Source organism: Neovison vison, chromosome 2, assembly GCF_020171115.1.
Source record: "Neovison vison isolate M4711 chromosome 2, ASM_NN_V1, whole genome shotgun sequence".
In the NCBI taxonomy this organism is placed as follows: domain Eukaryota; kingdom Metazoa; phylum Chordata; class Mammalia; order Carnivora; family Mustelidae; genus Neogale; species Neogale vison.
The window spans coordinates 163,591,761-163,617,141 of record NC_058092.1 but is presented as its reverse complement, the minus strand read 5'-3'; the positions used below and the strand labels follow the sequence as shown (position 1 = coordinate 163,617,141).

At 40.6% G+C, this 25,381-nt stretch overlaps 1 protein-coding gene across 3 annotated transcripts in view; it reads right to left on the bottom strand.

Annotated features, from left to right (window-relative positions):
• The window catches only part of CHRM3 (cholinergic receptor muscarinic 3), a 491,309-nt gene that overhangs the window by 262,975 nt on the left and 202,953 nt on the right, over window positions 1-25,381 (bottom strand). For all 3 annotated transcript variants that reach the window (XM_044239424.1, XM_044239425.1, XM_044239423.1), the window contains exon 3: window positions 7,255-7,317. The gene's annotated coding sequence lies outside the window, so the exon portion shown is untranslated. The remainder of the gene's footprint in view (window positions 1-7,254; window positions 7,318-25,381) is intronic.

Genomic DNA, 25,381 nt, shown 5'->3' with positions numbered 1-25,381 from the left:
GAATTTGCAGTCTTAGAATAAGAAGAAGCTGTGTGAATGGAATTTTTTTTTTTTCCTCCCTGGGATATGCTACAGTGTAAATACAGCATGTCCAAAGCTTTGGACTTTTATCACATTATGAGATCTTTGTTTTTTCCAAGTCATTCTTATATGTGCTTTGAATTGATTTCTTCTTCTTCTTTTTTTTTTTAGATTTTATTTATTTATTTGAGAGAGAAAGAGAATGAGAGAGAGAGTGGGAATGAAAGGACAGAGCTCAGAGGGAGAAACAGACCCCCTGCTGAGCAGGGAGCCCCAATGTGGGGCTCAATCCCAGGACTCCAGGATCATGACCTGAGCTAAAGGCAGTTGCTCAAACAAATGAGCCACCCAGGCGCCCTGCACTGATTTCTTCTTATACTTGTACACACGCTGAAAACTGGAAGATTACGCCTCTGGTTTTCACATTCTTTTCTATAATGTTTTTATTGTAATGAGCTCTTTCATTTCTCTTGGAATGTGACTGAACTTCTGTATGTTATGGAGCTACGTCTAAAACCCCTTTTAACTTAAAAAGTGTCACCTACCTAGTTAAAAAGTGTCACCTTCAAACTCAGATTTTTATGAAATGAATGACCTTTACGACTTTACCCGATGACTAGTTTCCAAGAGCTGCTCTTCTGTTACAAGTTTTTATGGTCATCCCATAAGATTTATTTTTGATTCCCATCTCCATCTACCGTTTGTGTGCTTGTTTCAAATGGGATTCTGTGATATATTTTGATAATTTAATCAACTTTGGGTGGCATTTTCTTTTGCATATAGCATAACACGGGTATTTGCTTCCCAAAGGTTCATTTTTAAAAAATTTTTTCCCAATCTGGGTGTTCTTTTCCCTTTTATTCAACTGTTCTCTGAGAATGTAGTCATTTTTTTTTTAATGCACTTCTTTTATTTGGGTCATTTCTGAATACTTTTTCATCTAGTCCCACATAACGTATTGCAGTCTTGCTAGAGAACTAATGGATTAACTACTTCCCCCTAATGTGCTTTTTTGAACCCGGTTATAGGGCTTCCCACATGCAGGGTTCCAGCACCTGGGTGGGGTTGGGTACCCCCCAGATACTCTCAGAGCTGCTCCGTGGCTGGGACAGCCTGGGCGGAGGTGCCACTCCCCCAGAGGGCAGGTGTGGCTGAGTGCAGGCTGGTGCTGAGCTCTCACAGGCTGTAAGCCTGATGGGGACACCTGGCCCCTGCGGCCACTCTAGGATGCTCTGAGCACAGCCAAGGTGGGCCCTGCCTCCTGGACATCCAACTTAGTGCCCAGACACAGAGTGAGCTGCTCTCATGCACAAGGGGCTGCAAGCCCTTAGAGGTACACCTGGTAGGACAGAAGGCCAAGGGGCCTGGTGCAGAACTGGGAGGAGTAAGCGCTGTACAGGATCCAGGCTGGGGATCTTGGCGGGTGAGGACTGCTCTCTGTGGCAGGTCCTGGTCTCCGTCTTCACCTAAAGCAGATACTTCTGTCCAGCACTGCATGCAAACAGGCAGCGGGACCCACTGCCATGTCCCTGTGGTCTCGTCGTGTCACTGTCTCCTCCTCAGAGCACAGTCGGTGTCTGCATCGGCCTCATCGGGGAGCACATCCGAAATGCCAAAGCTCGGGCCCGCCTCAGCCCTTCCAAATCAGAAGCTGTATTTTAACAGGTGTTTGTTTACACATTCGTGTTTGAGAAGTGCTGCATTCAAGGGTTCACTCTGGATTTTCTGTAGCCATGAAATGCCTCTACAAGGGAAATGACCGCAAGGAGTCCAGGTTCTTCTAGATCAGCTTTGTATCTGCAGGTCCCCAGAATCCCTTCCAGAGGCTCAGGTCTGCTTACTGCTTCGGGCATAAGCAATCACCAGATGCATCCTTTAGTGTGCCTGGGGCCCAATGGTTGGCCTGAGCACGGCTGTGACCCAGTGGGGAAAGGGGCATGGTAGACTTTCAGGCTGGGGGTCCACCTGAATGGTCCCAGAGCGAGGCCCCTGGAGGAGCAGGGAAGAGCAGGGGTGGGGAGGGGGTGGGCCCAGGGCCCTGAGCTAGACTTTTCCTCTTGGTTCCACACATAGGCTCAAGCCCACTTTTGCCTTTTTAGAGGGGGCCAAGCTACGTGCACGGTGATGGTTAGCAAAAAAATCTATGCTTTCCATGCAGTTTTAAAATATTTGATACTAGGGGCACTTGGGTGGCTCAGTGGGTTACGCATCTGCATTTGGCCCAGGTCATGATCCCTGGGTCCTGGGATGGAGCCCCATGTCCAGCTCCCTGCTCAGCGGGGAGCCTGCTTCTCCTCTCCCTCTGCCCCTTCCCCAGCTTGTGCATGCTCTCTCTCTCTGTCAAATAAATAAATAAAATCTTAAGAAATATCTAAAAAAATACCTCATACTCAAAAAGTTAGGTTGAATTCCAAAATCCTTTGCCCTAAGAAATTTCAACATAGCGTTTGTCAGTGAAGGAAAGTAACTGCTGTTAGATTCTTTAAAAAGAATTTCAATTGCAGGGAAGTTTTGAATGGCTATAAACCAGGTTTTAAATTTTCTATCATCTACTTGTTCCTACAAAGCATAACCTAGAAAATGACTGTCAAAACTCCAGCAAGATCACTGACCAAGAAATACAGGTCACTCTTTCTAACCTAATACCTGATAAGAAGAAGCGATTCAAAAATTGACATTTCTCATGAAAACACTTGAGAGTATTTTATTGGAAAATTCTATATAAATTCAGTACTTGATATTGTTCCCAATACTTACTTTCTCTTCTTTGAATAGTAACAATACACTTTTTATTCCTGCAAAATTCTGTATGGATGCTCTCAAATCCAGTGTAATTTGCCTACCCATGTACCACACAAACGTTATGGATGCATAAAAAAAGTGAAAAAAGGTGAGAGGCATGTATCTAGCTAGACAGGGCTGATTAAGAAAAGCTAAGGTGCCCAGAACAGGCAGGATGGAGAAGAATATTCCTTCATATTACATGCAGTATCTCTCTGGATCACAAAAACCTATTATTTCTTTATTTTATTAGAAATATATCCTTTAATAAAGTACATTTCCTTCCTTTGCACAATTTGAAAAAAAAACCAGACTTTTCCCCCTCAACAGATCAGCTTCAAAAATTTTTTTAACATTTTCCTAACATGTAATTATCATCTTCCAAAGACCCAAAAGTGCTGTCAATGTGACTGAAATCAGAATGTAAATATTTTATAAACAGCTGTCAAATCTCAATTGGCAGAAAACAAAAAGGCCCGGAGTTGCTGTAATCCAACCACGAGGCTACATCATTTAATTGACAGATAAGACGTTTTTCTCGTTTCCATTTTCCCATCAGCATTTTAATACATTAGCATGGTGTGCCACTCTGGATAGTCACTGTGACAATTTACTTGAAGACGGAATGAATTCTGAAATGCTCTGGGGGAGATGCCGAGCACAGTAACTCAATTCTGTTTCAAGGAACGTTTTTCACACTCGGTGTATTTGGAATGCCTGTTACCAACACGGACTGAATACTGGCATCCAGGGAATATTATCATGCCCATTTAAAAAAAAAAAAAGGCAAAAGGTTCTTAGCAGTTCAATAATTTATTATTTCATTCTTTGGGGCCTTCACTCAACAAACATTTCTGATTACGTATGTGCAAGGCTTAGTTGATAAATCTAAGTAAGATCTAGAAGATCCACGTCTGCCACTCCTCATCATAGACCAAAAATGTGGCTAGGAAGAATACCGAAAGCCATCCCTCCCAGGTTAACTGCTGCCTCTGCGTGCACTGCTGTCCGTCCCTCTTCCCAAAAGGGTTTCTTTCTTCCTTCCTTCCTTTCTTTCTTTCTTTCTTTCTTTCTTTCTTTCCTCCATCTTTACCTTTTTTTCCCTTCCTTCCTAAGTAATAGACTCATGGGAGGCATCTATAAGCACAACATAACTTCTTTTGGGATAACTGACATAGCATTTTCTGCCTCTACATTCATGCATTCAGCAAATATTTATAAAGCTTCTTGGAGGCAACAGGCATCCCTCTAGGCACTGTAGTTTCGGCAACACAGACACACACGACGTCCCGCTCTCAGGGAACTTGGATCATTCTAGGGCAAGAGATCAACAGCAAACCCTAAACAAATACTCATGGCTGCATTCGTCAGTCTTGCCTAAATCCCTTAAGTTGTAGGGGTGGGTATTTTTACCATAGCGGGGTATTTCACAACAGAAAATGTCTAGTTTTTAGAAGGACTTAAATTTGCATGCCTGGGCTAGTGCTCGTTTCCAGAGAGTGGTTAGGGAAGGCTGCAGCCACTGAAATGTGAATGGGCAGGGCCCCAGGACGGGGGCAAGGACACAAAGAAACACTCACAGAATGGTAAGAAGGACAGATGACAGAGTAGGGGAACAAGGAGAAAAGTATGGGATGCGTAAGTCATGGCTGTGCATTGGAGTGGGCCCCTTGATGTAGGGGAGTGGAAGGGTCTTGAGCAGGTCTCAAGCAGGAGAGACAGAGATGTGATGCGGCTTCCCCAGGCAGGGACTGTGGCACATGGAAAGGATTTTGGCAAGGCAAGCACGGGAGTCAGGAGGCCAGGAGGAAGCTCATGCAATGGTCCAGACAAGACAGAATGACTTGGGGTAGGGTTGTAACAGAAGACACAGAAAGAAATGAAGAGATTCAAGATCTATTTGAAAGAAAGGAAAGAGACAGGAAAATCACTGAACGCAGAGATTCAAAGGCCAAAAGGAAAGCGTGGCTTTAGCAGACACAGCATGTCCCCGTATTTTGCAAAGGAGATCCGACAGGGTAAGCTATTATTTTACACTAAGAGAGTATCAGAATATCTGACTCCCTCAATTTACAAATAAAGAACAAAGGTCCGGAGAGGTGAGATGGCATTTTTAAGGACAGCAGAGCTGGCTGTCACCTGCACTGCCCCTCTCGTATTTTCCAGCCCAGAGACTTTTCCATTACCCAAGCACCTCCTTCCCTGTCCTTCCCCGACTCAGCTCAGTACCTTATTCAATATTGTGCATGATTTCTTTGGAAAGGAGTTTCTTTACATAATTTATCTTTCACCTGCCTTTTCCCCCCTGAACCCAATAAGTATGAGTAAAGTAAGAGACTGTGAGAAAGAGAATATTTAATATCAAGACTGTAGGTTAAAAGCTGAATTTTGGTGGCCATATTGAGACCATTAGTTCTCAGCGTTTACTTCAAAAAAGAATGAAAGAAAGCAAAAACAATCTACCTTGGAATTCATAATTCCTTCACCTGCTTTCATAGGCAATTCTAATTCCTTTTGATTCCCCGCAACCAGACTTTCGTTCTCCTTCCATTTTTTCTTTTTTAATGGGGAAGAGTCTCAGTTCACTTAGTTTTATAAATGGATAATCCGGTGGGAATTCTGTGTCACCAAAGAGCAAGCGTTCAAAGGGTTGGAGCCGGCAGTGCCACAGACTAGCCAGCAGATGTGATCAGCAACAGCCCGGGGTCCCGTCAGATACTGCCAGGATAAGCATCAAGGCAGCGGAGCACTGGGAAGGGCGCCTGACAGGTCCAGTCCAAACCTCGCCCGTAACACCTGTGATCACAGGACAGTTCTCAACATCTCAGTTTCCTCATCTGTAGATGGGGATACTAACACCCGGACAGGACTCCTGCGACGTTAAAGAGGCTCGACTAGCACAGCGCCTGGATCTGAATGACCGTGAACCGGCTCTGTCTGCCTTCGGCTCTGAGGCTCAGGGGACCTAACCGATCAAGGTCATACCACGGGAGAGCTGATGGTAGGTTCACGAGAACTCAAGAACGTCATCAAGGAGTCAAGCTCCTTTAGCTTTCTGCTCTGACATCTCTGGCTGGGGCTTCTGTCCTTGGGACTACGAGATGGGGGCTGTGCTGGGTACTCATCATGGTTTTTACTTCCTGTATTGTATGATGCTTTGAGATCTTAAAAGCTAGCTGCCTAGGGAAAGACTGCCTTTCCCAGGGCTAGCCAGTTCTTAGAGATAGCAAAGGGCGAGGACCGGAGCCCACCTATCACAGGTAAACCAAGCAATCCTAGCCGTTTACTCTTAGTTCTCCTCTCACTCTTACCCCCCAAGTCAGTATTTCCCTAGCACCTGGGACCTGGAGGCCAGAGACAACCTCTACAACCCAGCGCCTACCTACACTCTTCCAAATGGCCAGTTCTCGGCTGTTTGTCCCATTCTGCACAGCTATTCCTGCAGACACTCCCAGTAAAGACTCTGACTCAGACTTCTCCTTCTCTTCTGTCTAACCTGGTGCCTCCTCAGATGGCCGTGGTGGCAGGCAGTGGCCCTTCTCTCAGGATATGTAAGTAATAAGTTCTCCTTTCAATGGCGTTGACTGTGTCATTACTCAGCGGCTCCAAATTTTAGAACAGCTTTCCAGGTAGGTAGATGGAGTCCTAATAAGGAAAGTATTTCAAAGAGAGTCTGCTCTTGAAGCCCTGTTCTACTATGTCAGGAAGGGAATAAATTCAGGAAGGGAGACCCTATCTGGAGCTCACCATCTAGAGTTCATTAGCCAGAGCTGGGTTTTGCGGCCTCAGTAAAGGAGTCAGGGAAGGCAAAGATTCTAAACTTGGCATTTCACTGTTCTTAAAAACATCAGAATAATAATAGTAATAATGGTATTATTATTATTATTATTATTTGGAAGGGAGAAAGGATATTAGGTAGGCTAGTCGTACTGTCTGCTGAATGGAGAAAGTATAAACAATGTTTAAGGGAGATTAACCTTTTTTTACAATATCGCTCTTTATATTCCCTATCAGATTTTGTATGGCATTTTGGATAAGATGATATAAATCAAGGGATAACATTTAAGCTTCTATGAGTTAGATGAGCTATAAAATTCTATATACACTAAAAATGCAAACATTTTGCATTGATTTCCAATAACCCCATATTGCTATAATTAAGATACAAAGGAATATTTGAAATAAAACAACTTATTTCATATTTTAACAAACATGCTTTGATTGTAATTTTGTATCTGATCAGCAAATAAGCAAAAACAATATCTTCATTAAGACTCAAAAATCAAGCACTATTGTATAGCTATATTAAGATGCACAGAGAGCAATTAGAAATCATATTGAAAAACACCAATTTAGAAATCCCTATTTCTCATTAATCTATTTCACTGATCAATCCATAAATCCTTTTATTAAAGCAAAGAACTCAACCCTCTCCCCCAACAAAGATCTTACCTTATAGTACCTTAGTGGAAGTTCCAAATGTCATTTATTTGGCCTCTGATCAGAACACAGTTGCTAGAAGAGAATTAAGAAAATGGGGTTAACCTACAGCCTTAGGCGGGGAAAAGTCAGTAGGTTACACAAAAGGATTTGAGGAAATGTCAGAAGATTACAGAACTTTTTAGTGAAAGTGAGCTCATAGATCATGGTGCCTAACCATCTCATGTAACAGATGAGGACACACATGGTCGGAGACTGAAGGTTCTTGTCATTGGCAGAAGAAACACATTTATTGACCTTCTACAAAATGCTCTTCCTGTGTGAGAGTGTGTGTGTGTGTGTGTGTGTGTGTATGGTTCTACTCCTCACACCCACCAAAGCTCTGGTCACAGTGAAGGGATCTCAAGCTAGAAGCTAGAAGAGAGGAAACAATAGAAGTTGCACATTCCTGCTTCCATGTTAATGATGGCATTCTCCTTTTTTCAGCTGGTGGGTTAGTACTATCTACCACCCTTAGAAGCTCCTGTAAGCTACCCTCCCCAGCCGCTATGGAGACACACACACAGACTCATGCACTCACACACAGGGTTAGAGTCAAATCTTAAAGAAATTCCCCAACCCCATTTTGGACACTGGCATTCACATTTTTAAAGTGTACGGAGTCTGACATTTAGGCCAGAACCTTAGGAAAGCTTTTAGAAGGTCGACTAGAGAATAAAAAAGAGGCACTGATTTTCATGAGCAGAGAACGAAGGAAGTGCGGCCTTGGCAAGGATGTCACTGGGGACAGAGGGTCAGGAAGGAAAAGTAAGGGCTATGGGAGAACTTGGGGATGGAGACTGAGATGTTGAGATGTTGGTGGATTTTTGCAAGGAGGACCCTGTAGTTTCCTGGGGGTTGAAGGCGAGGTCAGACGACAGCACAGGGAGAGTCTGTGAGGTGAAACGTTGAGGGTTCTCGGGATGTCTATGACTAGAGGACCTTAGGGCAGCCTCTGAGAATAGGGTCTACAGGTTAAGCTAGAGGTGGAAAGAAATGTTTCAGTCATAGTAAAAAACAGATTTCTGTTTTGCATGTCTCTCTTTTTTAAATTATCTGTCTACAAAGGATTGGGGAAAAGGAAAAGAAAGAAAAATCCCTCATACTACATCAATTTGAGAAGCGTTGTCCTAGACGACCTTCTATTCTAGACACCAGTGTCTCCTCAAGAAATAACCTATGAGCAGATGCAACTTCAAGAGAATATGCGCCAATATCGACATTCCCATTCTTGCCAGTGGAAGTGAGGGGAAAGTCACCAAATAACACTTCAGTGGGAGGATGCAGGCATTTTGGTCTCTGGTCTCTAGGACACAGACGCTTTGGGCCATATGGGGCATGGCAGTGAGACTAGACTTCATCTTTGACCATTGATTCCTTCTAGAATCTAATGAGCCCAAGGGCGAGTGAATCCCACAGAGACACATGTCAGTCCAGTCACTGTAACCTACTGAGTGTCCTGCACATACTAGTTGCGCAGTAAGTATTTGTTATATGGATAATATGGATATATATGGATAACAGTTACCTAGAACACATTTGCCTAATTTATAAGGAGAAGTTCCCAACATGCCTACATCTTGGGATTCAGATCATTTTAATAAGTGAATACGTACCTCTCAATAAAATAAAATTAAGTCACATAAGTAAGGATAAACACTACTCAGTCATTAAAGTGTCTGCTAATAAAAATACCTCGTTCCCTCAATGAACTGGGGAACAACAACTGAGATTGAATACCTTGAAATATTTCTGAGTTTCTCTAGTGTTAGACACGGGAAAGCATTCATTTTGAAAACCAGTGAGAGATCTGGCTTTCATTCTAACTTCAAATTACTTCTATTGCAAATTAATTGCACATGACATTCATTTAGGGGTGAGCTTCAAATCTCTGAGTGTAGATGACAGGCTCTACCAAACCCCACCAAACATGGTTCAAAGGGTTATATAGTGAAGATATGATTGGTGATTCCAGAGATTGTTGTCATAATCTTGCAGTTAGCCAAATAAAGAGGAACACAAAGCCTGGGACAGAATAATAATTAGGGAAAAGTAGAAGAGACATCTCTTTCAATAGGCCAACACCATATTACTTTTAGGATGTATACAGAGAAAGGTAGGTGTTTTTGTTATTGTCCTTAAATGGCTGGGTTTTACAGACATCATGAAGTAGCAATGTGATGACAGGTCTGGACTTTTAGTAGAACCATCTAGATGGTTGCATTTCCTTCAGCCTTTTCCAAAACATCATTATTTGTCTGCTTTCTAATTATTGTTTTTTTTTTTAAGATTTTATTTATTCATTTGAGAGAGAGCATGAGAGCATGAGAGCTGAGAAGGTCAAAGGGAGAAGTGGAGGGGTGCCTGGGTGGCTCAGTGGGTTAAGCCGCTGCCTTCGGTTCAGGTCATGATCTCAGGGTCCTGGGATCGAGTCCCGCATCGGGCTCTCTGCTCAGCAGGGAGCCTGCTCCTCTCTCTCTCTCTGCCTGCCTCTTTGTCTACTTGCAATTTCTCTCTGTCAAATAAATAAATAAAATCTTTAAAAAAAAAAAAAGGGAGAAGTGGACTCCCCATGGAGTTGGGAGCCTGATGCGGGACTTGATCCTGGGACTCCGAGATCATGACCTGAGCCGAAGGCAGTCCCCGACCAACTGAGCCACCCAGGAGCTCACCTGCTTTCTAATTATTGTGAGCATGTGGATTGCTCTTATATCCTGGAAGACACAGACCACTTATGCAATGTTTTTGCAATCTAGGCGAATGATAACTCAATCCACTGCCGTCTGATTTACACAGCATCATACCTGCTCACGGCTCTGAAATAAATAAGCTTAATTAACTAATTTAACTTCTTGTGTTCAGCTGAAATCAGATCCCAGCCTCTTAAGATATAGAATATTCCTTTTTAATTTCACAATACAGCTTTAGTTTTTAACTTGCCTTATCTGAAGACCAAAATAACAAGTGTTTTGACAAAGTTGTGCCTGACAGCTTGTTTTATGGGAATAGGATAAATACGGTTCTAAAAATGTACATATTATGCTAACTCTAGTTTGCATTAAGTTCTTATTTAAAAACAGGATTCACTAAGTATCTGTGCTCACTCAGATGTCACGTTATATGCTAACTAGTTCCCTTCAAAGTCCATCTCCTCATTTTTTTAAGTCATCCCATCCAGACAAGGAAAGACAGAGGTCATTTTTTTTTTTTTAAGATTTTTAGAATAGATAAATCTTTTCCGGTAGATAAATCTACCGGAGAGAGAGCGTGAGGGAGCACGTGGCGGGGGGGAAGTGGAGGCAGAGGGAGACAAACTTCAAGTCAGCTCCCCGCTGAGTGAGGAGCCCACTCAAAACTCGACCCCACAACCCACAAGATCACGACCTGAGCTAAACCCAAGAGTCAGACGCTTAACCGACTGAGCCACTCAGGCCCCCCGAAAGACAGAGATAATTAACACATGAAATTGTTCCTAGGAATGAAATTGTGCAATTCCTCTGCTATAATCCCCAGTTTGCAGATGAGGTTCAGGAATCAAGTAACCGTCTCAGAGTTGTCCGTCTGGTGACTGATGGGTAAAACTGTTGTCCAAGCTTGGACCCTTTCCATTTCCAAATGCCCATAATGGTAGCAGGAACAACAGCTCTGATGAGTATTTACTGAATATTTGCTACTGCAAGCCCTTTGTATACACCCAATCATGGCCTCATCACTTCTCTATCTGTTGTTGTCTACATTGTATAGATAAAGAAATAGCTCCCCGTTTGCTCTTTCTAGGGGAACCACAGCTCTAGAGGGATCACTGAGACAAAATTTGGTCCTGCTCCGTCTTTTCCCATTCACCCTTTCCTTTCTCTGTCCATGCCTTCTCATTTTACTTCACCCAAGACACAAAGTTAACACACCTCCTGGCTTGAGTGGGCGGAAGTACAACAGGCCCAGCAATTTCTACGGTTTTGAGGTGTTGCTTTGGTTGTTTTGTTAGGCAACAGACCTTGGTCAGGGCAGTGCAATGAGAGTTTTTATGGTAGATAGGCTCTACCTGGGTATTCCTGAAAACTTAACACTCTGGAAGGGAAGCGACAGTAAGCGGGAATGACATTCTTTGGGGTTTGCTGTCTAGGAATGCTACCACTCAATAGTGTCTCACTAAGACCCAACCAAGACCTCTCAGAGGTCACAAGATTCCCAGAAGCTGCCACATAGAGGGGATGAATGTACTTATTTATTGCACAGCAATGGAGTCTGACTGGCTGGCGGTTTTCAATTCTCACAGCTCCCAGAGCCAGAGTCCACAAGAGTGGCTACTGAGATTCTTATAAAGTCTCATTACGCCAAGGGTTCTGCAAATTCAAGGCCATACCAATAGACATTTAAATGTGGAGAAAAGTACTGCTCTCCGTTTCAGTTTTGGAGAAAACGGGAACGGGAGAAGAAAACTTGACCCTCTCCGTGGAAAAGGACTGCTTCTCTGTTCAATTTCCACAAATTTAATCTCATACTATGGAGATAAAAGTTGGAGGTTAGATTCAACAAGATGTAGAAAACTGTGTGGAAAGATTATCCAAAGTTTGTAATTTCACATTATCTCTGTACATAGAAAAGTAACAAAAAAGAGCTTCTCTAATAATATTAACACTGTTGGCTGACTCTTTCTATAATTTGGTGTGATTCTTGTGTGCTTTAATTTTTTCTTATACATTAGAAGAAAAAGTCTTTACTTTTAGTCAACTAACTAGTATATCTACAGGGCCAGTTAAATAACAAGAAACTGATGTTTTACTCAAATTTAACACATTTAACCAGTTCTTTCTGCATTAGCTTTTTAAAAAGCAAAAGAAAAACTTCTAAAAAGGCATAGTTTAAAATGTCACTTTTGAGAAGGATATATGCACATATCTCACATATTATGTTAAATATAAAGACATTTAACAATTTAATGAAATAATTCATGACCTTCTAAAAATCAGACTCTATAGATTATGCCTGCTGGTGGGAGTAGGCAGTTAAATGTCATTTCAATGTTTTTTTTACTAAAAGACACAAGGAAAACTTAGAAGGGAGAAACTTAGCAGAGCATAAAATAGTCATAAAATTATCCCGTAATATCCAATGTTTGGTTTTTCTCCCTGTCACAGACTGAATTTTGTCCCTCTCAATTTCATATTCTGAAAGCCCTAAGCCCCTATCCCCCATGTGGCTATATGTGGGGATGGAGCCTTTAAAGAGATGACAAGGGTTAAAAAAGATCGTAAATGTGCAGCCCTATTCCCATAGGATTGGTGTCCTGGTAAAAGGAGGAAGAGGAGCACCTGGGTGGCTCAGCAGGTTAAGAGTCTGACTTTTGATTTAGGCTCAGGTCATGATCTCAGGGTTGTGAGATTGAGCCGCATGTGGGTTTGCTTGTGATTTTTTCTGTCCCTCTCCCTCTGCCCGTCCTGCCCCTGCTTTCTGTTCTTCTTGCGTGGGCAGGTCTCTTACTCTCCCTTTTCCAGACACTAGATCATGTGAGGACACAACGAGAAGGCACTGTCTACCAGGCAAGGAAGGGGCCTCACTAGAAACCAACATTGTCCAGGGACCCGAGCCTCTAGAATGGTGAGAGAAGAGTTTCTGCTTCAGCCACCCTGCCGGGCACACTTTGTTACAGCGGCGTGAATACACCGATACACTCCCAATTTGATAATCAGCTCTCCAGTGGATAAAAACAAGAACCTGATGGAGATTATTTTGAACCTCACCTATAGTTTTGGTGTTTTTCTTTAAAATCATCAAATTCTAGAATACTGAAAGTAAATAAACAGAATTAAAGAACAATTGAGCCCAAATCTTACCATTTCTGAATTCTGTCCTTCAGTCAGCAGTGGTGGATTTAAAATGAAATTTGAACTTTAAGTAGAGTATGTATGATGATAAGACAGAAATATCCTCCTTTGCTGGCAATTTGCAGAATAAGGATAAAAAAGAATCCTTGAAACCTCGGCTCCCTTCATTACATAATGAATTTGAAGGCAATGCATAGCCAGGAATATGATGTGGGGCCTGTATCTGAATTAAAGAGGGAAAGAGTCATTTATCGCATGTGATTTAACATGATATTTCTAAAATTGATGAGGTAGGTTGGTCAAAAAGTAGTTAATCTCTATTACTGGTAGGGATGATGTGGGAAGGAAAAGTAGCCATGGGTTTATATATTTTCACTTTTCCTTTTATACAGAAAAACTACTGTCTTCCACCTTTTAATCCACATTGGATATAGAGGTATTTATGAGTTGATATATGCATTTATGGGTGAGCCTAGGAGACTAACTTATCTATAATTCTAAGGAGTCTATGGAAACAGAGTGGAACGAATAAGGTATGGGCAGGAGGTGGTTTTGTTTGCCCAGGTGCCACCATTAATTTTTTTTGTTCTGGAGCCTAAATTCCTGGCAACCTAATGATTTAGAAATGGAATTAAATGACCATTCATGCATAATAATACATAATAAAATATTTTCTATTTTTTTTTGCTATAAAGTAATGAAGCACACTTAAACCAAATCATACCTAGTTATAGGAGGAGAAAAAAAATCAATGATTTCTGTTATTGCCGCATTATCATTCAGTCACCATGAATTTAATAGTTTGGTGTTTATTGTTCCCTATATTTTGTCTTATCATTCAGCATATCCATTTCCTTGACTTTCACCCTACCTTTCATGTTATTATGCACATGATCTTCTCAGGAAACAGTACAACACATATTCCTCATTAGTCCATATAGCTTGGACTCATGCTTTGTAAGAGCAGATGGAACCCACCTCGGCATGAAGTGACAAAATATATTTAATCCTTTTACTGTGCATGCGATGAGGATTGCTTCCTTTTATTTTTCCTATTAAAAACAATTTAGCAATAACTATCCTTGTGTATATGTATGTTCACTTTGTAGTCACATATTCCAGAAGCTATGATTTATGGCTTAAAGGGTCTTCATACTTTATAGTTAAATGGATCATGCCTGTTACTGATCAAAAACGTTGTAGCAATTTTGGTTCCCATGTTCCATAATTGTGTATTATCTCTATCATTCTATCTATTAATCAATCAGTCTTATTTTTTGGCAAGAAAATTGGTGTTCCCTGCATTATCTCTTTATTATCTGTTGTGTCTCAGAGAGGGTTTTGTACTAAGGGCACACTGTAAAGAATCTTTGGCCAATGTTCCAATGTCAAGGCAGAAGAGGGAGATAATCCTTAGAAAATATATCTTAGGAAAAACAACAGTAATTACTATTCAGAGAAAGAAAGTGTAAAGGTGTTGTACTGAGTGACAACAAGGAAACGCTCTGTTCAGGAAGTTGCTCTACATGGGAAAATACATTCTAACTTAAAAGTCTATTATTTTCTCCATAAGACTATGATTTTAAAAATGTCTAACCCACCAAATGGTTTCCTGTATTCTTTAAAAGTTCAAAAAAAAAATCTATAACAAAGGAAAAGGTCCAGTCTTGAAGTTCCTTAATTTTATAAACAATATTATATCTTTAAAATGCTACCCTTCAGCCAGAAATGACTCAGTTCACATGCTTGGAAATGTTAATCACCCTTTTCTTCAGGTAACCTTTCCACAGTCCCTACTCAGGTGGCTTGTAATTATAGTCCTTTAAATCTCGGTCTTTTTCCCTGTCCCTGAAGTTAAGTCATAATACGACTGTGAAAGCGAGAAAGGAATATTTCTTATTTTTGGTCAGTTAGTGTTCCAAAGCCTGATCAAAGAGCAATGTTTCCAGGAATGAATTTTAAGATGGAAAAAGGTGCCCGGAGTCTAGAATCTTGTATAGAATATTCTTTGGGGGGCTTCCATGAGACATCTGAAAAACACATTACAGGACCACTAATGAATGTGGAGCCCAAGATCTTTTGGTAGCGGGACAGCAAGTTCATCCACTACATTATGGAACTGATTTGGTGATTAAGAATTAGTTAGTAATGATGCTAGTTTCATTTAAAACATCTTAGGCAGGAGCCTGATGCAGGGCTCGATCCCAGGACCCTTGGGAGCATGACCTGAGCCAAAGTCAGACACTTAACCAACTGAGCCACCCAGGCGCCTTAAATTCTGATGTTCTTGAGCCATAGATGAGTCTGGACTTCAGGCAGTCGCTTGATTCAGTGTCTTGATTTTCTCATCCACAGCTTGAAGCTGAAACCATGAATTCAGCTCGGAGGAATGATAAAATAACTTGTACAAAAGAGGAAATACTACATCTAAAGGATAACATGGCTGCATTTGGAATGATGGGAATTTGTGTGATTTTTTTTTTTTCTGATGGGAATTTGTGTGATTTTTTCCCCCCAACATTCTTGTTTTCAACTTTTAATATAAGCAGATATTACATTCTGATATCAAAGTCACCTGAAACAAATCTCCCACAATATGAAGACTGAGCTCGCCTCCAAGTCAGACAGGATCCCCCAAGCCTGACCCCCTCTCTGTGCTTCCTTTCTCCCCACAGTCCTGCTCTGGGCTGCTGGCTTCATCGGCAGCTACATGTTCCCTGTAATTAAAAGTTAGCCTTACTTTCTATTCATGTGTCTAGCTCTTTTACCAGATTGTAGGTAAGGACTCTGTGCCCCAAATGTTCCCTTAAGTCCACACTGCTTTCAAGGTGGACATACAGCTAAGACCAGAGGAAGTAATGAAGTCATACCTGGCAAATTCTCAATGGCAGGCATGTATCAGAGTATAATACAGCTAAGCCAGATTCCTCAGGAATATAATTAACCAACCAAACAAACATGAGCAAAGAAACTTATAAATGCTTCTCTAAGATACAAGATAAGCAGAATACTTAGAGACAATATAATAACAGTGTGGGGACATAAAAGGGACCATCACACACTGTTCAAATCCAGACACAAAAGGAATCTCTAGTGGACCACTACAGCGGTCATCTGAGCTATAGATCGTTATCCATTGTGTATGTATGTGCGTGTGTGTGGCAAGCAAAGGAAATTAGTATTAGAACTCTGTATCATTTACATTGTACTCTATATTATAGGCATATACAAATACAGACATATTAACAACATACTGGAGATTCAAAATTTTTGACACAAAACTATCACTTATATAAAAATTAATTCTTGCTGGCATTGTCATAATGAGCTACCTTAACTGTATGGATCCTGTTAATTGACGAAGAAGATAGTGTTTAGAGTAGGCAAAACCAAGCAATCAGAAGACTCTTTACAAGTGTTCACAACATTTTCTATGCTGCACCCGATGTCCTAGGACCTCCACAGTGTTCAAAAGAGAGATTTGGTGCTCAAATAAATTGGGTATTTCTGGGTTAAATGCTATGCTACTATTAACATTGTAATGGGATCATACAGAAATTAAAACAGATACACATTTTGAATTTCATAAAGCCAGATGCATTGTGATGTTTGCTTTTCCAATTTTGTTTAGCCATGTTGAGTTTTTCTCTCTTCTTTCTTTTTTTAAAGATTGTATTTATTTATTGGCAGAGAGGGAGACTGCGATAGAAGGAACAAACGGGGGAGTGGGAGAGGGAGAAGCAGGCTTCCCGCCGAGCAGGGAGCCTGAGGCGGGGCTTGATCCCAGGACTCTGAGATCACGACTTGACCTGAGCCAAAGGTGGAAGTTTAAGGACAAATCCAACCAGGTGCTCCCACGTTGAGTTTCTCTTAAGAGAACTAGGGTAAATGCTGCATTATACAGCTCAAGGTTCTTTTCTACTTCAGTACAGAAAAAAAGGTCTATTTCTTTCCTAGCCTAGCTGGAAAATGTATTTGATCTTGAGTCAGGATTAGTATTTTCCCCAAATTCATAGACTCTATAACACCATGAAAAACAAATCTGTCTTTCTGAAAAGAGAATAAGGCATGCTGTGTTGTGCAACAAAAACTCATTGATTTGGGATAGAAAAAAAGGCAATAGCAATATTCAAAAAACATATCTTCTAACATCACATTTTGAAATGTAATCGTGGTATTCTAGGATACACTCCTGAAAATCTAATGAGCTTCTGAAACTGTATTTAGCTAAAATTTCAACCTCTTAAATATTTGGAAAGGTCAATTTTGATGTGATGAATTATAATTTTGCAATTCCTATTCTACAGCTGTTCTGGGGAAATATAATGTTGTTGGTAGTGGAAAACAAATATTTAATCAGTTCCCCTGGAGTTTTCTTGTTAAATTATCTTTCAGAAAAGGCTCAAATGTTCTCAGTTAGTATAGCTTATTTCTGCTGGATTAAACAGTATCTTCAGCAGATAAACAGTTAACACATAATAACACATGATAATCAAGGCTATACCTTTTTAAGTTGGAAGTCTGGTGGGACCGGGGCGGAAGACAAACCTTAAGAGACTCTTAATCTCAGGAAACAAACTGAGGGCCGCTGGAAGGGAGAAGGGTGGAAGGGTTGGGGTGGTTGGGGGTGGACACTGGGGAGGGCATATGCTATGGTGAGTTCTGTGAATTGTGTAAGACTGATGAATTACAAACTGTAATTTTGGTACCTCTGAAGCAAATAATACATTATGTATTAATAAAATCAAGGAAAAAAAAAAAAAAGAAGTCTGAAGGATCCCTAGAGTCGTGAGGCTACAGGACAAGGGAGTGTCATCTCTCTCATTTTGCTGGAGCCCCAAGGCGGGGCCATGGGAGGAGCATTCTCCTGATTGATGGCTCATATCATGAAGGCATTTATATCTTCCCTTAGAGAAGTCAATCCGGATATAAGTCCGACTGGATGTCTGGATTTCGTAGAAATGGTTTCATAACAAGTACCCATTTTACTGAGATCACCTCCCCCACCCTCCAAAACGTTGGCAAGTAGGGGGAAGAAGAAAACAACTAGACTCTAATAAAATTACTTGTCATTCAAAAAAACCAATGAGAATTATTAATGAAGAGTCAGCCAACACTGTATTTTCACTACATGGGAATTAAAATAATTTTAAAAATAAGACAAAAAAAGAAATAGCCAACCAAATAATTAATGTCTCTTGAAAAAATTTATGAAATTTTCCCCATATTATGGAGACTAGATAGAAGTGAATGCTTTTCAAGCTGAATGAAGGATATTTTTATTTGAATCTAATACCTTTGTATTCCATTTTGCTTTTCAAAATTCTGTTAACCCTACTCTATGAGGTGTTCATCACTTTGAAAAAGATGACCTGAATTTTTGCAATTAAATACTCAATTAAAGATTCAAAAAGATTCTACATAATATATTTCTATAGTCCATGAAATTATTTCCATTTTTCCATAAATTAAAGCACAATTTTCTTTATACCACATAGAGCATCAGCTATACTGGGAAAATATATCTTTTGTTGGGTGAGGTAAAAGCTGGGCATTTTGACCACCCAGAAGTTAAAAGGAATCACTGGGAACCTGAATTACAGCAAAAGAAAAGACATTTGAACTTAGGTTCAGGATTTATTTTTCCCAAGCCTGGTTTGAGCCTATTCTGTGCATAAGCATTAAAATCATAACAATTACTTCCATGGCTCCCTAGTGCGACTTGACAACCACTCTCCTACATCCATAAAGTGATGAATCCTTAAACTCAAAAATTTAATTTGGAATTTCACATTATATGTAACACAGTTCTCTTCTATCTTTTGGTGGCTCATCCTAATAATACTATCCACTTGATGTTTTGATTGGTTCAGTTGGGAGGGATCAGTAAGACTGCAAACATTTTTCAAGTAAGTAGAAACTTGGTCTTTAAGAAAGCACAATCGAGGGGCGCCTGGGTGGCTCAGTAGGTTAAAGCCTCTGCCTTCGGCTCAGGTCATGATCCCAGGGTCCTGGGATCGAGCCCCGCATTGGGCTGTCTGCTCTGCGGAGAGCCTGCTTCCTCCTCTCTCTCTCTGCCTGCCTCTCTGCCTACTTGTGATCTCTGTCTGTCAAATAAATAAATAAAATCTTAAAAAAAAAAAAAAAAGAAAGCACAAGCGAGATCCAGAGCTACCTCCCCTACCTCAGTCTTCTTTTTCTCTTATGAGATACCGCACCCTTCCTGGTAATTGCTGCCATGACCTCGCATTTCTGATTAATCATTAGAGTTATGAATGTGGGGAGAGGGGGTCTGTATGCCCGTGTGCATGTGTGTGCCATGGAGAGAGCAGCAGGGAGTGAGAAACACACACAAGCAGAAAGACTGACAGAGGGAGACAGACACACAGACAGATGTAGACATACACAAAGACAGCCATATGCTTTTCTTCACGTATGGCCCCTTTATTTTCATTTCTCTTTACCCGCAGATCCTTCATCCACGAACATTACTCATTTGGAGGCCTGCAACTCCTCAGACTTCCACTTTTGGTGCGCGGGCCTCAGGCTGACCATGAATAGTGCTATCGTATGTAGTATTTGAGACTGGGAGATTTTTAGAATATATAATCTGTGCGATCTTCATTTCTCTATATACAAACCCTACATTTAAATATGCATAACAATGTATGTTGTCTTCATTCTATTTAAAAAAAACAAAAACCAAAAACCAAAAAAAACCCAAAGCATTTTGTTGGGCTTGTTCTCCTTCAAATCAGTAGTGGTTCCTTAGAGACCCTCTGTACCATGAGTAAGAAGGATGGTGCCTTCAGCCTCTGCTGGTTGCACATGGTAAGTGCAATTCACTTGGCAAAAGCCTGTGCCTGATGAACTATCACATCAGCTTTCACTGCCTGTGTAGGTCCTCCCAGGAGCCCTGGGAGAGACACAGGGAAGATGGGTGAGGACACCCTGAATCCCCTCTGCCTATTTTGTGCTGGGGGCATTCTCCTAATCTTGAGTTCGTGATCAGAAAAGAAAGACAGCACACACATAAGCTTCTGAGGTATCCCTGACGGTCTTCAGGAACGACCCCTAATGCTCACGAAAAGCTATGGCAAAGACACTCTTGCTATCCTCCACATGACCGAGAAGGGCAAGGCAAGGTCTGGACGGGTGGCTTCCTCAAGATGACAGGTAGTAGGCAGCAGTGTGGCTCCATAAAGGGGGTTCTTAACCACCATGCGACTCCACAACACTGCTTGGGGAGTGAATCCCATCCCACATCACAGGGAAACGTTCAGTGGGGACCAAATCCCATGGTGGATCTACATGGTTTAATGTGAGACAATGGGCAGCGTTTCTTCAGCTGTATGCTGCAGGGAATGGGGAAAAAGATGGAGAAGGGAAAAAGCCAACTAGAAATGAGACTGCCTTTGAATGATGCCCTGTCTAGACAGACGTTTCTCAGTGTGTGATGGAGAGTGGGGTTGGCAGGCCGAGAGGAATAGGCCAGCTTCTGTTTATCTGTGGGTGTGATTGCTTTTTTCTTATCTGTCTGAGGAAGAGGGCATGCAATTTATAGAAGAGGAAAATACACATTTTCTGATTTAAGGAAGAGTTTTAAATGCAAAACTCAGAAAATGTTGATATTCTTGACTTATCAGAAGTGGCGATTCAATACACAAAAATGCACCCTACCGCTCTGTGGCGATTAATAAAATCACCTCAAAAATTTAAGCGAAAACTAAGTGCTATGTGATATGATGTCTCATGACATACTAATTAAAATAGAAGTTAAAAATCTGTTACATGTCTTCTAAGAGTCTCCCTTCCAAGAAGGTCAGAGAAGTAGGAATTGTAATTGTCCCATTAATATAACAAAATACTCACATTTATGAAGAAAAAAAAAGACTTGATGTTTCCATCTCTGAATATCTTTAAGCAGAGAGTCTATTGCTAGATTCATGAGGACATGGTAAAGGAAAAGAACCAATTTGAAAGCCCATGAGAGCAATCCTAGTTCTACGAGTCAGTGAGTAACTTATTTTATGAATGAGTCTATGTGTATAAACTCAAATCTATAAATTAGAATTTTATAAATTGTACTTAGAATTTTTAAAATCTGTGAGAATCTTCTTTTTCATTTTTCATAAACATCAATACCACATACTTCTTAATTATAACCCACTGACAATAAATTTTAGGTAGATTTGCCTGAATTTGTGAGATTATGAAAACTTGTCTACAGAAAGAAATTTTCTCTTAGATGCAAAAAACATCACTTAAAAAGTATGGATTTCGGGGGTGGCGCACGGGTGGCTCAGTCGGTTAAGTCTCTGCTCAGGTCATGATCTCAGGGTCCTGGGATCAAGCCCCGCATGGGGCTCTCTGCTCAGCAGGGAGCCTGCTTCCCCCCCCATCCCCGCCCCCTGCCTGCCTCTCTGCCTACTTGTGATCTTTCTCTCTGTCAAGTAAAAAAAAATAAAATCTGGGGCGCCTGGGTGGCTCAGTGGGTTAAAGCCTCTGCCTTCGGCTCAGGTCATGATCCCAGTGTCCTGGGATCGAGCCCCACATCGGGCTGTCTGCTCCACAGAGAGCCTGCTTCCTCCTCTCTCTCTCTCTGCCTGCCTCTCTGCCTACTTGTGATCTCTGTCTGTCAAATAAATAAATAAAATCTTTAAAAAAAATAAATAAAATAAAATAAAATCTTTTAAAAAAGAAAAGTTAAAATGGTAAATTAAAAAAAAAAAAAAAAGTATGGATTTCAGGATGCCTGGCTGGCTGAGTAGGTGGAGCACACAACTCTTGGTCTCAGGACTGTGAGTTCAAATCCCATGTTAGGTGTAGAAATTATTTTAAAAAAATAAAATTCGGGGGATGCCTGGATGGCTCAGTTGGTTAAGCGACTGCCTTTGACTCAGGTCATGATCCGGCGTCCTGGGATTGGGTCCCACATCGGGCTCCTTGTTCGGCAGGGAGCCTGCTTCTCCCTCTGCCTCTGCCTGCCTCTCTGCCTGCTTGTGCTCGCTCTCTTTCTCTCTCTCCCTCTCTCTCTCTGACAAACAAATAAATAAATAAATAAAATCTTAAAAATAAAATAAAATAAAATTTGGATTTACCCAATGTTTAATGAATTATCTACTTATATATTATGCGATTTAAATTGTCTATATGTACTATTTACACGTTGTAAAAATTAGCATATAAGTGCATTTTACTCAATGTGCTTAATGGATTAGAGCTTAGTTTAGAATTTATAGATTTTTTCCAGTAAGCTTCACTTTGTTTGCTTTTCTCCTATACATTTTGACATTTTCATTACTTAGAAAGAGAAAAAAGCACTCAAACTTGTTTATTTTGTTTATACAAAGGTTAATTGGCTAACAGAAAAATCATTAATGTCCATAGCTTTTGTTAAAAGAAAATCCCCAAGGATCTGAGTGAGGTAGAGATTGTGTAGACCAGAACCAGGCAGCCTGGATGTGAATCCTAATTCTGCTGCCGAGTCATTCGTGATGTTGGGCAAATGTCTTTCTTTTCTGTGACTTGGTTTTCTTGTTTCTAAACGGGATCACAGTAGTACACTCATGCCGTTGCAAGGACCAAATTATTTAATGTATGTAAAGACCTTAGAATGGCTTAGCATAATGCCTGGCAAGGAAAAGAGCTATTCACTTTTAGAGATTAGATTATCTGTACGAAGTTATAAGGTGTTATGAATCTATTATAGATCAGGAAGAGCATTAGGGAGAACTTGATAACTATGACATAAGAAATGGGACAATGGTAGACCATTTAAAAAGACATTATAATCTAATATATACAAGACATAGGCATTAAAAAATAAGAGGCATAAATAATGATAGCACAGTTCTTTTTTAAAAAAAAAAAAAAGCAAAACAACGATTTGCTTATTTTATTTGAGAGAGTGTGAGCGTGTGTGTGTGAGTGGGGAGGGGGCAGAGGGCGACAATCCTCAAGCAGACTCTCCACTTAGCATGGAGCACCACACGGGGAGAGATCTCATGACCCATGAGATCACGAACTGAGCCAAAACCAAGGGTTGGGTGCTCACCCGGCTGAGACACCAGGCACCCCGATGATAGCACAGTTCTTTTTTTTTCTGAGATGGAGCAAGAGCAAGCCGGCGAGAGCCCAAGCAGGGTAAGTGGCAGAGGAAAAGGGAGAAGCAAGCTCCCCATTGAGCAGGGAGACCAAGGAGGGGCTCAATCCCAGGACCCTGGGATCATGATCTGAGCCAAAGGCAGACACTTAACCAACTGAGCCACGCAGATGCCCTGACAGACCAGTTCTTGAAACATGAATAGTAACATTAGAGATGATTCACACTTTGGATCATTATTTTAACATCAATTTTAAAAGTTACAGAAATTTAGTTTGATGAATTTATGGAAAAAGTTTATTTTAACAGCATCAAATTAGCTGTGTTAGTTTAGAGAACTATATCTGAAATATATGAAGAACTATGAACACCCAAAATATGAACAAAAGATCTTAACAGACACTTTGCCCAAGGATATATAAAAATGCTAATTAAGCAACATGAAAAGATGCCCGGGATAAATAGCCATGAGGGAAAAGCAAATAAAAACAAGTACCATCGCACATCTGTTAGGAAGACTAAAATGAAAAATATTGACCATCGTAAGCATTAGTAAAAGCATAGAGCAACTGGAACTCTCATCTGCTGCTCTGGGAATGTCAAGTCCATAACCACCTTGAAAACCCGTCTGACAGTCTCCCGAAAAGTTCAATATACACCTACCATAGGACCCACACATTTTGTTCCTGGTTATTTACCTAAGAGAAATGAAAACACTTCCATGCAGAGCTATGTACACAAATGTTCACAGAAGAATTTTCTTAATAGCTCCACACGGCAAACAAGCCGAAGGTGTATTAAGAGGTGAATGGATAAACAAATAGAATATCGACATCACAGAATACTGGTAAGTGACAAAAAGGTAGAAACTACTGATGTACATAAAAGTATGGCGAAATCTCAAAATGAGTGTGCTGAGTGAAAGAAGCTAGATCAAAACAGAGTACCTATTAGAGGACGATCCTATTTATATGAAATTCTAGAAAATGCAAAGTAATCTCTATCACCTGAAAGCACATCAGTGGTTGCCTGGGGACAGGGAAGGGGGGGCACCGCAAAGAATTCCAACATTACAAAACCTTACAAACTCACAAACACCCTCATTGTCTTGTTTTTATTGATGGTTTCACAGATGTACACATTACATTAAAACTTCACACTGGATGCTTTAAATGTGTGCAATTTATAGATATCAATTTTACCTTAATAAAGCTGGAAAAATAATAAATCGACTGTATCTTTCCATTTATTTTATTTGTCAATGCCCTGCAATTTATGCAAATGGACAATGCAGCAACAGTGTTGGGTCTGCAAGAAAAATGATTTTTCATTGCATTGCTATATAAAATAATATGTCAAGCCTGTTTGTGAAGTTAAAAATCTTTAAGCAAACATTATTCCCAAGACTTTTATATTCAAAACCTTTGTCCTGATGAAGATTGCTCAATTTTCCCCACAGCCGAGTCACAGAACTGATCAGCTTTGACTTTCAGTACTGTTTCTACATGTGTGGCCTCGGTCAGGGGTGCCACGGTCATTTCTGCATGTGTGTGGCCTCGGTCAGGAGTGCCACGTTCACTAGGCGCACCTGCAAGGTGGTGTTCAGAAGGACCAAATGCACTGGTCCATACTCTAAACCTCAGAATTATCAAAGTTTATTGTTTTATGGTTTGGCAAGAGAGCTCTGGCACTTTCTTGCCTGGGGAAGTATCTATGTTGGTTATTTTAGAGCATATAGAACAATTAAAACAGATGGAAGTATTTAGGAGGAAATATCCTTGCCAACAAGAATTTTGTTAGAGCTGCTCTTTTGAGAAACTCTAAATTATTAGAACTCATGAAAGGTTATTTAAACAATAAGTATGTGGGGAACATTTTCAAAAGCAACTTTTGAACAAAGGAGGCCTGTGTGATAAGCACATAAAGATTCAGACGGCAGACTTGAGTCATAGCCTGCATTTACCGTGGTGTTTGTCAAGGTAGCTCAACCAATGATGGACGAGTTTGATTCATTTGTAACTAAATGATTTCAAAATATAATTATATATAAATGTCAAAGCTTTGCTGCAACAGAAAGTATATTTAACTTAGGGTACAATTTATTCTACTCATTATGATACAGAGTGGAGCCGAGAAAATAAAGGGATTCTTTGGACCTCAGAAATTATGA